The 12,679-nt window shown below is 43.5% G+C and overlaps 1 long non-coding RNA gene across 1 annotated transcript in view; it reads left to right on the top strand.

Moving 5' to 3' along the window:
* LOC137218209 (uncharacterized) overlaps positions 1-11,049 on the top strand; it is a 977,125-nt gene extending 966,076 nt beyond the window's left edge. Inside the window, exon 4 of the long non-coding RNA XR_010940521.1 lies at positions 11,026-11,049. This is a non-coding gene — a long non-coding RNA (uncharacterized lncRNA). The remainder of the gene's footprint in view (positions 1-11,025) is intronic.
* The last annotated feature ends 1,630 nt before the right edge of the window (positions 11,050-12,679 follow it).

Below are 12,679 nucleotides of genomic sequence, written 5' to 3'. Positions count from 1 at the left end.
TCAACTCGCTTTCTTTTGAGCTGGCCGCAACACCGCAGGATGGCTTCAGGCCCTAATCTGGTTCCGGCTTGGCACGCTGAGCCTTTGGTTATTTCCTCTTCCTGGTGGGAAATGAGAGTTAAATTTGCCCGTCCAGACACCTCCAGCTAGTCTCTCATTGCTTCTCGCTATTCCTGTTCATCTTCCGCAGAAATTGCAAACTGGACAAAACAGGAGGTTAAAGGGACTGACTCTCAAAGTGGGGAGAGTGTTAGTAAAGCATCTGGAATGTTGCACCCGAGTACCAGGGTACGAAAACTGAGACATATTTGAACACGTCTCCCGTTCACACGGTTTATCATACTCTGGGTTCCACATGCATGTTTTAGCTGAAGGAAGAATACCTTAAACCTGGAGAGTTGAGACCCGTGGAATGGGTACCATGCAATATGACTTCAAAGGGTCTTCATTTGCTCACCGAACCTCTCCAATCCTATCACTGGTGCGTTTATGCCCCTGTACACATGCTTGATTCTCTTTTGGAGACATAGCAATCCATAGGTTTTAAGATACTTACTAGTCAGGTACATTCTTAGGCGTTTAATATGGGGTGTTGAGTCCATTTCGTTGAGCAAGGAGTAGCTCTTGTCTATTCCATATTTGGCTTAAGGAACTTTATCTGTGCTCATTTCAATCTCTGGTTTTATGCAGCACCCCAACTCACCTTTCCCCTTAAGCAAGCATAAGTTGGTTTTCTAAATTTGAGACCCTGTTTTGTTTTGGAATTCAGTTCCTGTGTAGCCAAGTTTACATTCCGTGTATTAGTGATATCTTATGATGTTTCTTTTTCTGTGTGACTTATTTCAGTTAGAATCATCGTACCTGAATCCACTCATTATGCTGCTACGGGCCTGATGACATAGATTTCATTGCTGAGTGATACTGCATTGTACGTAAGTACCACAAGTTCTTTATCCATTTTTCACTTTCTGTGATATTGAACTTGTACGGTAAACGAGGTTCTTGTAAACAGAGGCGTCCCAAACTTTGGGGTGGCTGTGTCTTTTTGATTTTAATTTCCCTAAGCTATAGGACCATAAGTGGAAGTGCCCTAGGCTCTGTTGCTTTGTTTTTTAGATGTTTTAGGAAACACCATACACTTCTCCCGAGTGTCTGTTGGCAATTTATATCCCGCCCATCAGCATAACAAGGCTCCCAGTTCTCCATGGCCTGTCCTGCCTTTCTGGATTTTACACTTTTTTCAGATGGCCCTTTTGACCGGGGGGAAGTGAGACTTCATTGTAGTGCAGATTTCCTTTGCAAGTTTGCTTGGTTGGCCAAAAAGGGCGTATGCGTTTTTTCCTGAATATATTCAGGAAAAAACGCATATGCCCTTTTTGGCCAAGTGCATCATTGTGGACGTTCTGCCTCTTTTCCTATGCTTTCAACGCAATTCCAGTCTACCTCCTGAAATCGGTTTCCTGCAATTCTGCCCCGCTTTCAAGTCCTCTTGGCCGCCTTACTTCAGTATATTTTTGGACGATAGCTGTCATTTATAACTCTGCAGGTTTGTGAATTACAGTGCCCCTGAGCTCCTTTCTTCAACTCACTTTCTTTTGAGCTGGCCGCAACACCGCAGGATGGCTTCAGGCCCTAATCTGGTTCCGGCACGGCACGCTGATCCTTTGGTTATTTCCTCTTCCTGGTGGGAAATGAGAGTTAAATTTGCCCGTCCAGACACCTCCAGCTAGTCTCTCATTCGTTCTCGCTATTCCTGTTCATCTTCCGCAGAAATTGCAAACTGGGCCAAACAGGAGTTTAAAGGCGCTGACTCTCCAAGTGGGGAGAGTGTTAGTAAAGCGTCTGGAATGTTGCACCCGAGTACCAGGGGAGGAAAACTGAGACATATTTGAGCACGTCTCCCGTTCACACGGTTGATCATACTCTGGGTTCCACATGCATGTTTTAGCTGAAGGAAGAATACCTTAAACCTGGAGAGTTGAGACCCGTGTAATGGGTACCATGCAATATGACTTCAAAGGGTCTTCATTTGCTCACCGAACCTCTCCAATCCTATCACTGCTGCGTTTATGCCCCTGTACACATGCTTGATTCTCTTTTGGAGACATAGCAATCCATAGGTTTTAAGATACTTACTAGTCAGGTACATTCTTAGGCGTTTAATATGCGGTGTTGAGTCCATTTCGTTGAGCAAGGAGTAGCTCTTGTCTATTTCATATTTGGCTTAAGGAACTTTATCTGTGCTCATTTCAATCTCTGGTTTTATGCAGCACCCCAACTCACCTTTCCCCTTAAGCAAACATAAGTTGGTTTTCTAAATTTGAGACCCTGTTCTGTTCTGTAATTCTGTTCCTGTGTAGCCAAGTTTACATTCCGTGTATTAGTGATATCTTATGATATTTCTTTTTCTGTGTGACTTATTTCAGTTAGAATCATCATACCTGAATCAACTCATTGTGCTGCTAAGGGCCTGATGACATAGATTTCATTGCTGAGTGATATTGCTTTGTAATTAAATACCACAACTTCTTTATCCATTTTTCACTTTCTGCGATGTTGAACTTGTACTGTAAACGAGGTTCTTGTAAACAGAGGCGTCCCAAACTTTGGGGTGGCTGTGTCTTTTTGATTTTAATTTCCCTAAACTATAGGACCATAAGTGGAAGTGCCCTAGGCTCTGTTGCTTTGTTTTTTAGATGTTTCAGGAAACACCATACACTTCTCCCGAGTGTCTGTTGGCAATTTACATCCTGCCCATCAGCATAACAAGGCTCCCAGTTCTCCATGGCCTGTCCTGCCTTTCTGGATTTTACACTTTTTTCATATGACCCTTTTGAAAGGGGGGAAGTGAGACTTCATTGTAGTGCAGATTTCCATTGCAAGCTTGCTTGGTTGGCCAAAAAGAGCGTATGCGTTTTTTCCTGAATATATTCAGGAAAAAACGCATACACCCTTTTTGGCCAAGTGCATCATTGTGGACGTTCTGCCTCTTTTCCTATGCTTTCAATGCAATTCCAGTCTACCTCCTGAAATCGGTTTCCTGCAATTCTGCCCCGCTTTCAAGTCCTCTTGGCAGCCTTACTTCAGTATATTTTTGGACGATAGCTGTCATTTATAACTCTGCAAGTTTTTGAATTACAGTGCCCCTGAGCTCCTTTCTTCAACTCGCTTTCTTGTGACCTGGCCGCAACACCGCAGGATGGCTTCAGGCCCTAATCTGGTTCCGGCACGGCACGCTGAGCCTTTGGTTATTTCCTCTTTCTGGTGGGACATGAGAGTTAAATTTGCCCATCCAGACACCTCCAGCTAGTCTCTCATTGGTTCTCGCTATTCCTGTTCATCTTCCGCAGAAATTGCAAACTGGGTCAAACAGGAGGTTAAAGGCGCTGACTCTCCAAGTGGGGAGAGTGTTAGTAAAGCGTCTGGAATGTTGCACCCGAGTACCAGGGTACGAAAACTGAGACATATTTGAACACGTCTCCCGATCACATGGTTGATCATACTCTAGGTTCCACATGCATGTTTTAGCTGAAGGAAGAATACCTTAAAACTGGGTAGTTGAAACCCATGGAATGGGTACCATGCAATATGACTTCAAAGGGTCTTCATTTGCTCACCGAACCTCTCCAATCCTATCACTGCTGCGTTTATGCCCCTGTACACACGCTTGATTCTCTTTCGGAGACATAGCAATCCATAGGTTTTAAGATACTTACTAGTCAGGTACATTCTTAGGCGTTTAATATGGGGTGTTGAGTCCATTTCGTTGAGCAAGGAGTAGCTCTTGTCTATTCCATATTTGGCTTAAGGAACTTTATCTGTGCTCATTTCAATCTCTGGTTTTATGCAGCACCCCAACTCACCTTTCCCCTTAAGCAAGCATAAGTTGGTTTTCTAAATTTGAGACCCTGTTCTGTTCTGTAATTCAGTTCCTGTGTAGCCAAGTTTACATTCCGTGTATTACTGATATCTTATGATGTTTCTTTTTCTGTGTGACTTATTTCAGTTAGAATCATCATACCTGAATCCACTCATTGTGCTGCTAAGGGCCTGATGACATAGATTTCATTGCTGAGTGATATTGCTTTGTAAGTAAATACCACAACTTCTTTATCCATTTTTCACTTTCTGTGATATTGAACTTGTACAGTAAATGAGGTTCTTGTAAACAGAGGCGTCCCAAACTTTGGGGTGGCTGTGTCTTTTTGATTTTAATTTCCCTAAGCTATAGGACCATAAGTGGAAGTGCCCTAGGCTCTGTTGCTTTGTTTTTTAGATGTTTCAGGAAACACCATACACTTCTCCCGAGTGTCTGTTGGCAATTTACATCCCGCCCATCAGCATAACAAGGCTCCCAGTTTTCCATGGCCTGTCCTGCCTTTCTGGATTTTACACTTTTTTCAGATGGCCCTTTTGACCGGGGGGAAGTGAGACTTCATTGTAGTGCACATTTCCTTTGCAAGTTTGCTTGGTTGGCCAAAATGGGCGTATGCGTTTTTTCCTGAATATATTCAGGAAAAAACGCATACGCCCTTTTTGGCCAAGTGCATCATTGTGGACGTTCTGCCTCTTTTCCTATGCTTTCAATGCAATTCCAGTCTACCTCCTGAAATCGGTTTCCTGCAATTCTGCCCCGCTTTCAAGTCCTCTTGGCAGCCTTACTTCAGTATATTTTTGGACGATAGCTGTCATTTTTAACTCTGCAGGTTTGTGAATTACAGTGCCCCTGAGCTCCTTTCTTCAACTCGCTTTCTTTTGAGCTGGCCGCAACACCGCAGGATGGCTTCAGGCCCTAATCTGGTTCCGGCACGGCACGCTGAGCCTTTGGTTATTTCCTCTTCCTGGTGGGAAATGAGAGTTAAATTTGCCCGTCCAGACACCTCCAGCTAGTCTCTCATTGCTTCTCCCTATTCCTGTTCATCTTCCGCAGAAATTGCAAACTGGACAAAACAGGAGGTTAAAGGGACTGACTCTCAAAGTGGGGAGAGTGTTAGTAAAGCGTCTGGAATGTTGCACCCGAGTACCAGGGTACGAAAACTGAGACATATTTGAACACGTCTCCCGATCACACGGTTGATCGTACTCTAGGTTCCACATGCATGTTTTAGCTGAAGGAAGAATACCTTAAACCTGGGTAGTTGAAACCCGTGGAATGGGTACCATGCAATATGACTTCAAAGGGTCTTCATTTGCTCACCGAACCTCTCCAATCCTATCACTGCTGCGTTTATGCCCCTGTACACACGCTTGATTCTCTTTCGGAGACATAGCAATCCATAGGTTTTAAGATATTTACTAGTCAGGTACATTCTTAGGCGTTTAATATGCGGTGTTGAGTCCATTTCGTTGAGCAAGGAGTAGCTCTTGTCTATTTCATATTTGGCTTAAGGAACTTTATCTGTGCTCATTTCAATCTCTGGTTTTATGCAGCACCCCAACTCACCTTTCCCCTTAAGCAAGCATAAGTTGGTTTTCTAAATTTGAGACCCTGTTCTGTTTTGGAATTCAGTTCCTGTGTAGCCAAGTTTACATTCCGTGTATTAGTGATATCTTATGATGTTTCTTTTTCTGTGTGACTTATTTCAGTTAGAATCATCGTACCTGAATCCACTCATTATGCTGCTACGGGCCTGATGACATAGATTTCATTGCTGAGTGATACTGCATTGTACGTAAGTACCACAAGTTCTTTATCCATTTTTCACTTTCTGTGATATTGAACTTGTACAGTAAACGAGGTTCTTGTAAACAGAGGCGTCCCAAACTTTGGGGTGGCTGTGTCTTTTTGATTTTAATTTCCCTAAGCTATAGGACCATAAGTGGAAGTGCCCTAGGCTCTGTTGCTTTGTTTTTTAGATGTTTCAGGAAACACCATACACTTCTCCCGAGTGTCTGTTGGCAATTTATATCCCGCCCATCAGCATAACAAGGCTCCCAGTTCTCCATGGCCTGTCCTGCCTTTCTGGATTTTACACTTTTTTCAGATGGCCCTTTTGACCGGGGGGAAGTGAGACTTCATTGTAGTGCAGATTTCCTTTGCAAGTTTGCTTGGTTGGCCAAAAAGGGCGTATGCGTTTTTTCCTGAATATATTCAGGAAAAAACGCATACGCCCTTTTTGGCCAAGTGCATCATTGTGGACGTTCTGCCTCTTTTCCTATGCTTTCAATGCAATTCCAGTCTACCTCCTGAAATCGGTTTCCTGCAATTCTGCCCCGCTTTCAAGTCCTCTTGGCAGCCTTACTTCAGTATATTTTTGGACGATAGCTGTCATTTTTAACTCTGCAGGTTTGTGAATTACAGTGCCCCTGAGCTCCTTTCTTCAACTCGCTTTCTTTTGAGCTGGCCGCAACACCGCAGGATGGCTTCAGGCCCTAATCTGGTTCCGGCTTGGCACGCTGAGCCTTTGGTTATTTCCTCTTCCTGGTGGGAAATGAGAGTTAAATTTGCCCGTCCAGACACCTCCAGCTAGTCTCTCATTGCTTCTCGCTATTCCTGTTCATCTTCCGCAGAAATTGCAAACTGGACAAAACAGGAGGTTAAAGGGACTGACTCTCAAAGTGGGGAGAGTGTTAGTAAAGCATCTGGAATGTTGCACCCAAGTACCAGGGTACGAAAACTGAGACATATTTGAACACGTCTCCCGTTCACACGGTTTATCATACTCTGGGTTCCACATGCATGTTTTAGCTGAAGGAAGAATACCTTAAACCTGGAGAGTTGAGACCCGTGGAATGGGTACCATGCAATATGACTTCAAAGGGTCTTCATTTGCTCACCGAACCTCTCCAATCCTATCACTGGTGCGTTTATGCCCCTGTACACATGCTTGATTCTCTTTTGGAGACATAGCAATCCATAGGTTTTAAGATACTTACTAGTCAGGTACATTCTTAGGCGTTTAATATGGGGTGTTGAGTCCATTTCGTTGAGCAAGGAGTAGCTCTTGTCTATTCCATATTTGGCTTAAGGAACTTTATCTGTGCTCATTTCAATCTCTGGTTTTATGCAGCACCCCAACTCACCTTTCCCCTTAAGCAAGCATAAGTTGGTTTTCTAAATTTGAGACCCTGTTTTGTTTTGGAATTCAGTTCCTGTGTAGCCAAGTTTACATTCCGTGTATTAGTGATATCTTATGATGTTTCTTTTTCTGTGTGACTTATTTCAGTTAGAATCATCGTACCTGAATCCACTCATTATGCTGCTACGGGCCTGATGACATAGATTTCATTGCTGAGTGATACTGCATTGTACGTAAGTACCACAAGTTCTTTATCCATTTTTCACTTTCTGTGATATTGAACTTGTACGGTAAACGAGGTTCTTGTAAACAGAGGCGTCCCAAACTTTGGGGTGGCTGTGTCTTTTTGATTTTAATTTCCCTAAGCTATAGGACCATAAGTGGAAGTGCCCTAGGCTCTGTTGCTTTGTTTTTTAGATGTTTTAGGAAACACCATACACTTCTCCCGAGTGTCTGTTGGCAATTTATATCCCGCCCATCAGCATAACAAGGCTCCCAGTTCTCCATGGCCTGTCCTGCCTTTCTGGATTTTACACTTTTTTCAGATGGCCCTTTTGACCGGGGGGAAGTGAGACTTCATTGTAGTGCAGATTTCCTTTGCAAGTTTGCTTGGTTGGCCAAAAAGGGCGTATGCGTTTTTTCCTGAATATATTCAGGAAAAAACGCATACGCCCTTTTTGGCCAAGTGCATCATTGTGGACGTTCTGCCTCTTTTCCTATGCTTTCAACGCAATTCCAGTCTACCTCCTGAAATCGGTTTCCTGCAATTCTGCCCCGCTTTCAAGTCCTCTTGGCCGCCTTACTTCAGTATATTTTTGGACGATAGCTGTCATTTATAACTCTGCAGGTTTGTGAATTACAGTGCCCCTGAGCTCCTTTCTTCAACTCACTTTCTTTTGAGCTGGCCGCAACACCGCAGGATGGCTTCAGGCCCTAATCTGGTTCCGGCACGGCACGCTGATCCTTTGGTTATTTCCTCTTCCTGGTGGGAAATGAGAGTTAAATTTGCCCGTCCAGACACCTCCAGCTAGTCTCTCATTCGTTCTCGCTATTCCTGTTCATCTTCCGCAGAAATTGCAAACTGGGCCAAACAGGAGTTTAAAGGCGCTGACTCTCCAAGTGGGGAGAGTGTTAGTAAAGCGTCTGGAATGTTGCACCCGAGTACCAGGGGAGGAAAACTGAGACATATTTGAGCACGTCTCCCGTTCACACGGTTGATCATACTCTGGGTTCCACATGCATGTTTTAGCTGAAGGAAGAATACCTTAAACCTGGAGAGTTGAGACCCGTGTAATGGGTACCATGCAATATGACTTCAAAGGGTCTTCATTTGCTCACCGAACCTCTCCAATCCTATCACTGCTGCGTTTATGCCCCTGTACACATGCTTGATTCTCTTTTGGAGACATAGCAATCCATAGGTTTTAAGATACTTACTAGTCAGGTACATTCTTAGGCGTTTAATATGCGGTGTTGAGTCCATTTCGTTGAGCAAGGAGTAGCTCTTGTCTATTTCATATTTGGCTTAAGGAACTTTATCTGTGCTCATTTCAATCTCTGGTTTTATGCAGCACCCCAACTCACCTTTCCCCTTAAGCAAACATAAGTTGGTTTTCTAAATTTGAGACCCTGTTCTGTTCTGTAATTCTGTTCCTGTGTAGCCAAGTTTACATTCCGTGTATTAGTGATATCTTATGATATTTCTTTTTCTGTGTGACTTATTTCAGTTAGAATCATCATACCTGAATCAACTCATTGTGCTGCTAAGGGCCTGATGACATAGATTTCATTGCTGAGTGATATTGCTTTGTAATTAAATACCACAACTTCTTTATCCATTTTTCACTTTCTGCGATGTTGAACTTGTACTGTAAACGAGGTTCTTGTAAACAGAGGCGTCCCAAACTTTGGGGTGGCTGTGTCTTTTTGATTTTAATTTCCCTAAACTATAGGACCATAAGTGGAAGTGCCCTAGGCTCTGTTGCTTTGTTTTTTAGATGTTTCAGGAAACACCATACACTTCTCCCGAGTGTCTGTTGGCAATTTACATCCTGCCCATCAGCATAACAAGGCTCCCAGTTCTCCATGGCCTGTCCTGCCTTTCTGGATTTTACACTTTATTCAGATGGCCCTTTTGACCGGGGGGAAGTGAGACTTCATTGTAGTGCAGATTTCCTTTGCAAGTTTGCTTGGTTGGCCAAAAAGGGCGTATGCGTTTTTTCCTGAATATATTCAGGAAAAAACGCATATGCCCTTTTTGGCCAAGTGCATCATTGTGGACGTTCTGCCTCTTTTCCTATGCTTTCAATGCAATTCCAGTCTACCTCCTGAAATCGGTTTCCTGCAATTCTGCCCCGCATTCAAGTCCTCTTGGCAGCCTTACTTCAGTATATTTTTGGACGATAGCTGTCATTTATAACTCCGCAGGTTTGTGAATTACAGTGACCCTGAGCTCCTTTCTTCAACTCGCTTTCTTGTGACCTGGCCGCAACACCGCAGGATGGCTTCAGGCCCTAATCTGGTTCCGGCACGGCACGCTGAGCCTTTGGTTATTTTCTCTTCCTGGTGGGAAATGAGAGTTAAATTTGCCCGTCCAGACACATCCAGCTAATCTCTCATTGGTTCTCGCTATTCCTGTTCATCTTCCCCAGAAATTGCAACCTGAGAAAAACAGGAGGTTAAAGGGACTGACTCTCCAAGTCGGGAGAGTGTTATTAAAGCGTCTGGAATGTTGCACCCGAGTACCAGGGTACGAAAACTGAGACATATTTGAACACGTCTCCCGATCACATGGTTGATCATACTCTAGGTTCCACATGCATGTTTTAGCTGAAGGAAGAATACCTTAAACCTTGGTAGTTGAAACCCGTGGAATGGGTACCATGCAATATGACTTCAAAGGGTCTTCATTTGCTCACCAAACCTCTCCAATCCTATCACTGCTGCGTTTATGCCCCTGTACACACGCTTGATTCTCTTTTGGAGACATAGCAATCCATAGGTTTTAAGATACTTACTAGTCAGGTACATTCTTAGGCGTTTAATATGGGGTGTTGAGTCCATTTCGTTGAACAAGGAGCAGCTCTTGTCTATTCCATATTTGGTTTAAGGAACTTTATCTGTGCTCATTTCAATCTCTGGTTTTATGCAGCACCCCAACTCACCTTTCCCCTTAAGCAAGCATAAGTTGCTTTTCTAAATTAGAGACCCTGTTCTGTTTTGGAATTCAGTTCCTGTGTAGCCAAGTTTACATTCCGTGTATTAGTGATATCTTATGATGTTTCTTTTTCTGTGTGACTTATTTCAGTTAGAATCATCGTACCTGAATCCACTCATTATGCTGCTATGGGCCTGATGACATAGATTTCATTGCTGCGTGATACTGCATTGTACGTAAGTACCACAAGTTCTTATCCATTTTTCACTTTCTGTGATATTGAACTTGTACGGTAAACGAGGTTCTTGTAAACAGAGGCGTCCCAAACTTTGGGGTGGCTGTGTCTTTTTGATTTTAATTTCCCTAAGCTATAGGACCATAAGTGGAAGTGCCCTAGGCTCTGTTGCTTTGTGTTTTAGATGTTTCAGGAAACACCATACACTTCTCCCGAGTGTCTGTTGGCAATTTACATCCCACCCATCAGCATAACAAGGCTCCCAGTTCTTCATGGCCTGTCCTGCCTTTCTGGATTTTACACTTTTTTCAGATGGCCCTTTTGACCGGGGGGAAGTGAGACTTCATTGTAGTGCAGATTTCCTTTGCAAGCTTCCTTGGTTGGCTAAAAAGTGCGTATGCGTTTTTTCCTGAATATATTCAGGAAAAAACGCATACGCCCTTTTTGGCCAAGTGCATCATTGTGGACGTTCTGCCTCTTTTCTTATGCTTTCAATGCAATTCCAGTCTACCTCCTGAAATCGGTTTCCTGCAATTCTGCCCCGCTTTCAAGTCCTCTTGGCAGCCTTACTTCAGTATATTTTTGGACGATAGCTGTCATTTATAACTCTGCAGGTTTGTGAATTACAGTGCCCCTGAGCTCCTTTCTTCAACTCGCTTTCTTTTGAGCTGGCCGCAACACCGCAGGATGGCTTCAGGCCTTAATCTGGTTCCGGCATGGCACGCTGAGCCTTTGGTTATTTCCTCTTCCTGGTGGGAAATGAGAGTTAAATTTGCCCGTCCAGACACCTCCAGCTAGTCTCTCATTGCTTCTCCCTATTCCTGTTCATCTTCCGCAGAAATTGCAAACTGGACAAAACAGGAGGTTAAAGGGACTGACTCTCAAAGTGGGGAGAGTGTTAGTAAAGCGTCTGGAATGTTGCACCCGAGTACCAGGGTACGAAAACTGAGACATATTTGAACACGTCTCCCGATCACATGGTTGATCATACTCTAGGTTCCACATGCATGTTTTAGCTGAAGGAAGAATACCTTAAACCTTGGTAGTTGAAACCCGTGGAATGGGTACCATGCAATATGACTTCAAAGGGTCTTCATTTGCTCACCAAACCTCTCCAATCCTATCACTGCTGCGTTTATGCCCCTGTACACACGCTTGATTCTCTTTTGGAGACATAGCAATCCATAGGTTTTAAGATACTTACTAGTCAGGTACATTCTTAGGCGTTTAATATGGGGTGTTGAGTCCATTTCGTTGAGCAAGGAGTAGCTCTTTTCTATTCCATATTTGGTTTAAGGAACTTTATCTGTGCTCATTTCAATCTCTGGTTTTATGCAGCACCCCAACTCACCTTTCCCCTTAAGCAAGCATAAGTTGCTTTTCTAAATTAGAGACCCTGTTCTGTTTTGGAATTCAGTTCCTGTGTAGCCAAGTTTACATTCCGTGTATTAGTGATATCTTATGATGTTTCTTTTTCTGTGTGACTTATTTCAGTTAGAATCATCGTACCTGAATCCACTCATTATGCTGCTATGGGCCTGATGACATAGATTTCATTGCTGCGTGATACTGCATTGTACGTAAGTACCACAAGTTCTTATCCATTTTTCACTTTCTGTGATATTGAACTTGTACGGTAAACGAGGTTCTTGTAAACAGAGGCGTCCCAAACTTTGGGGTGGCTGTGTCTTTTTGATTTTAATTTCCCTAAGCTATAGGACCATAAGTGGAAGTGCCCTAGGCTCTGTTGCTTTGTGTTTTAGATGTTTCAGGAAACACCATACACTTCTCCCTAGTGTCTGTTGGCAATTTACATCCCACCCATCAGCATAACAAGGCTCCCAGTTCTTCATGGCCTGTCCTGCCTTTCTGGATTTTACACTTTTTTCAGATGGCCCTTTTGACCGGGGGGAAGTGAGACTTCATTGTAGTGCAGATTTCCTTTGCAAGCTTCCTTGGTTGGCTAAAAAGTGCGTATGCGTTTTTTCCTGAATATATTCAGGAAAAAACGCATACGCCCTTTTTGGCCAAGTGCATCATTGTGGACGTTCTGCCTCTTTTCTTATGCTTTCAATGCAATTCCAGTCTACCTCCTGAAATCGGTTTCCTGCAATTCTGCCCCGCTTTCAAGTCCTCTTGGCAGCCTTACTTCAGTATATTTTTGGACGATAGCTGTCATTTATAACTCTGCAGGTTTGTGAATTACAGTGCCCCTGAGCTCCTTTCTTCAACTCGCTTTCTTTTGAGCTGGCCGCAACACCGCAGGAT

Source organism: Pseudorca crassidens, unplaced genomic scaffold (genome assembly GCF_039906515.1).
Source record: "Pseudorca crassidens isolate mPseCra1 unplaced genomic scaffold, mPseCra1.hap1 Scaffold_46, whole genome shotgun sequence".
Classification (NCBI taxonomy): Eukaryota; Metazoa; Chordata; class Mammalia; order Artiodactyla; family Delphinidae; genus Pseudorca; species Pseudorca crassidens.
This window is presented reverse-complemented; position numbering and strand designations above follow the sequence as displayed.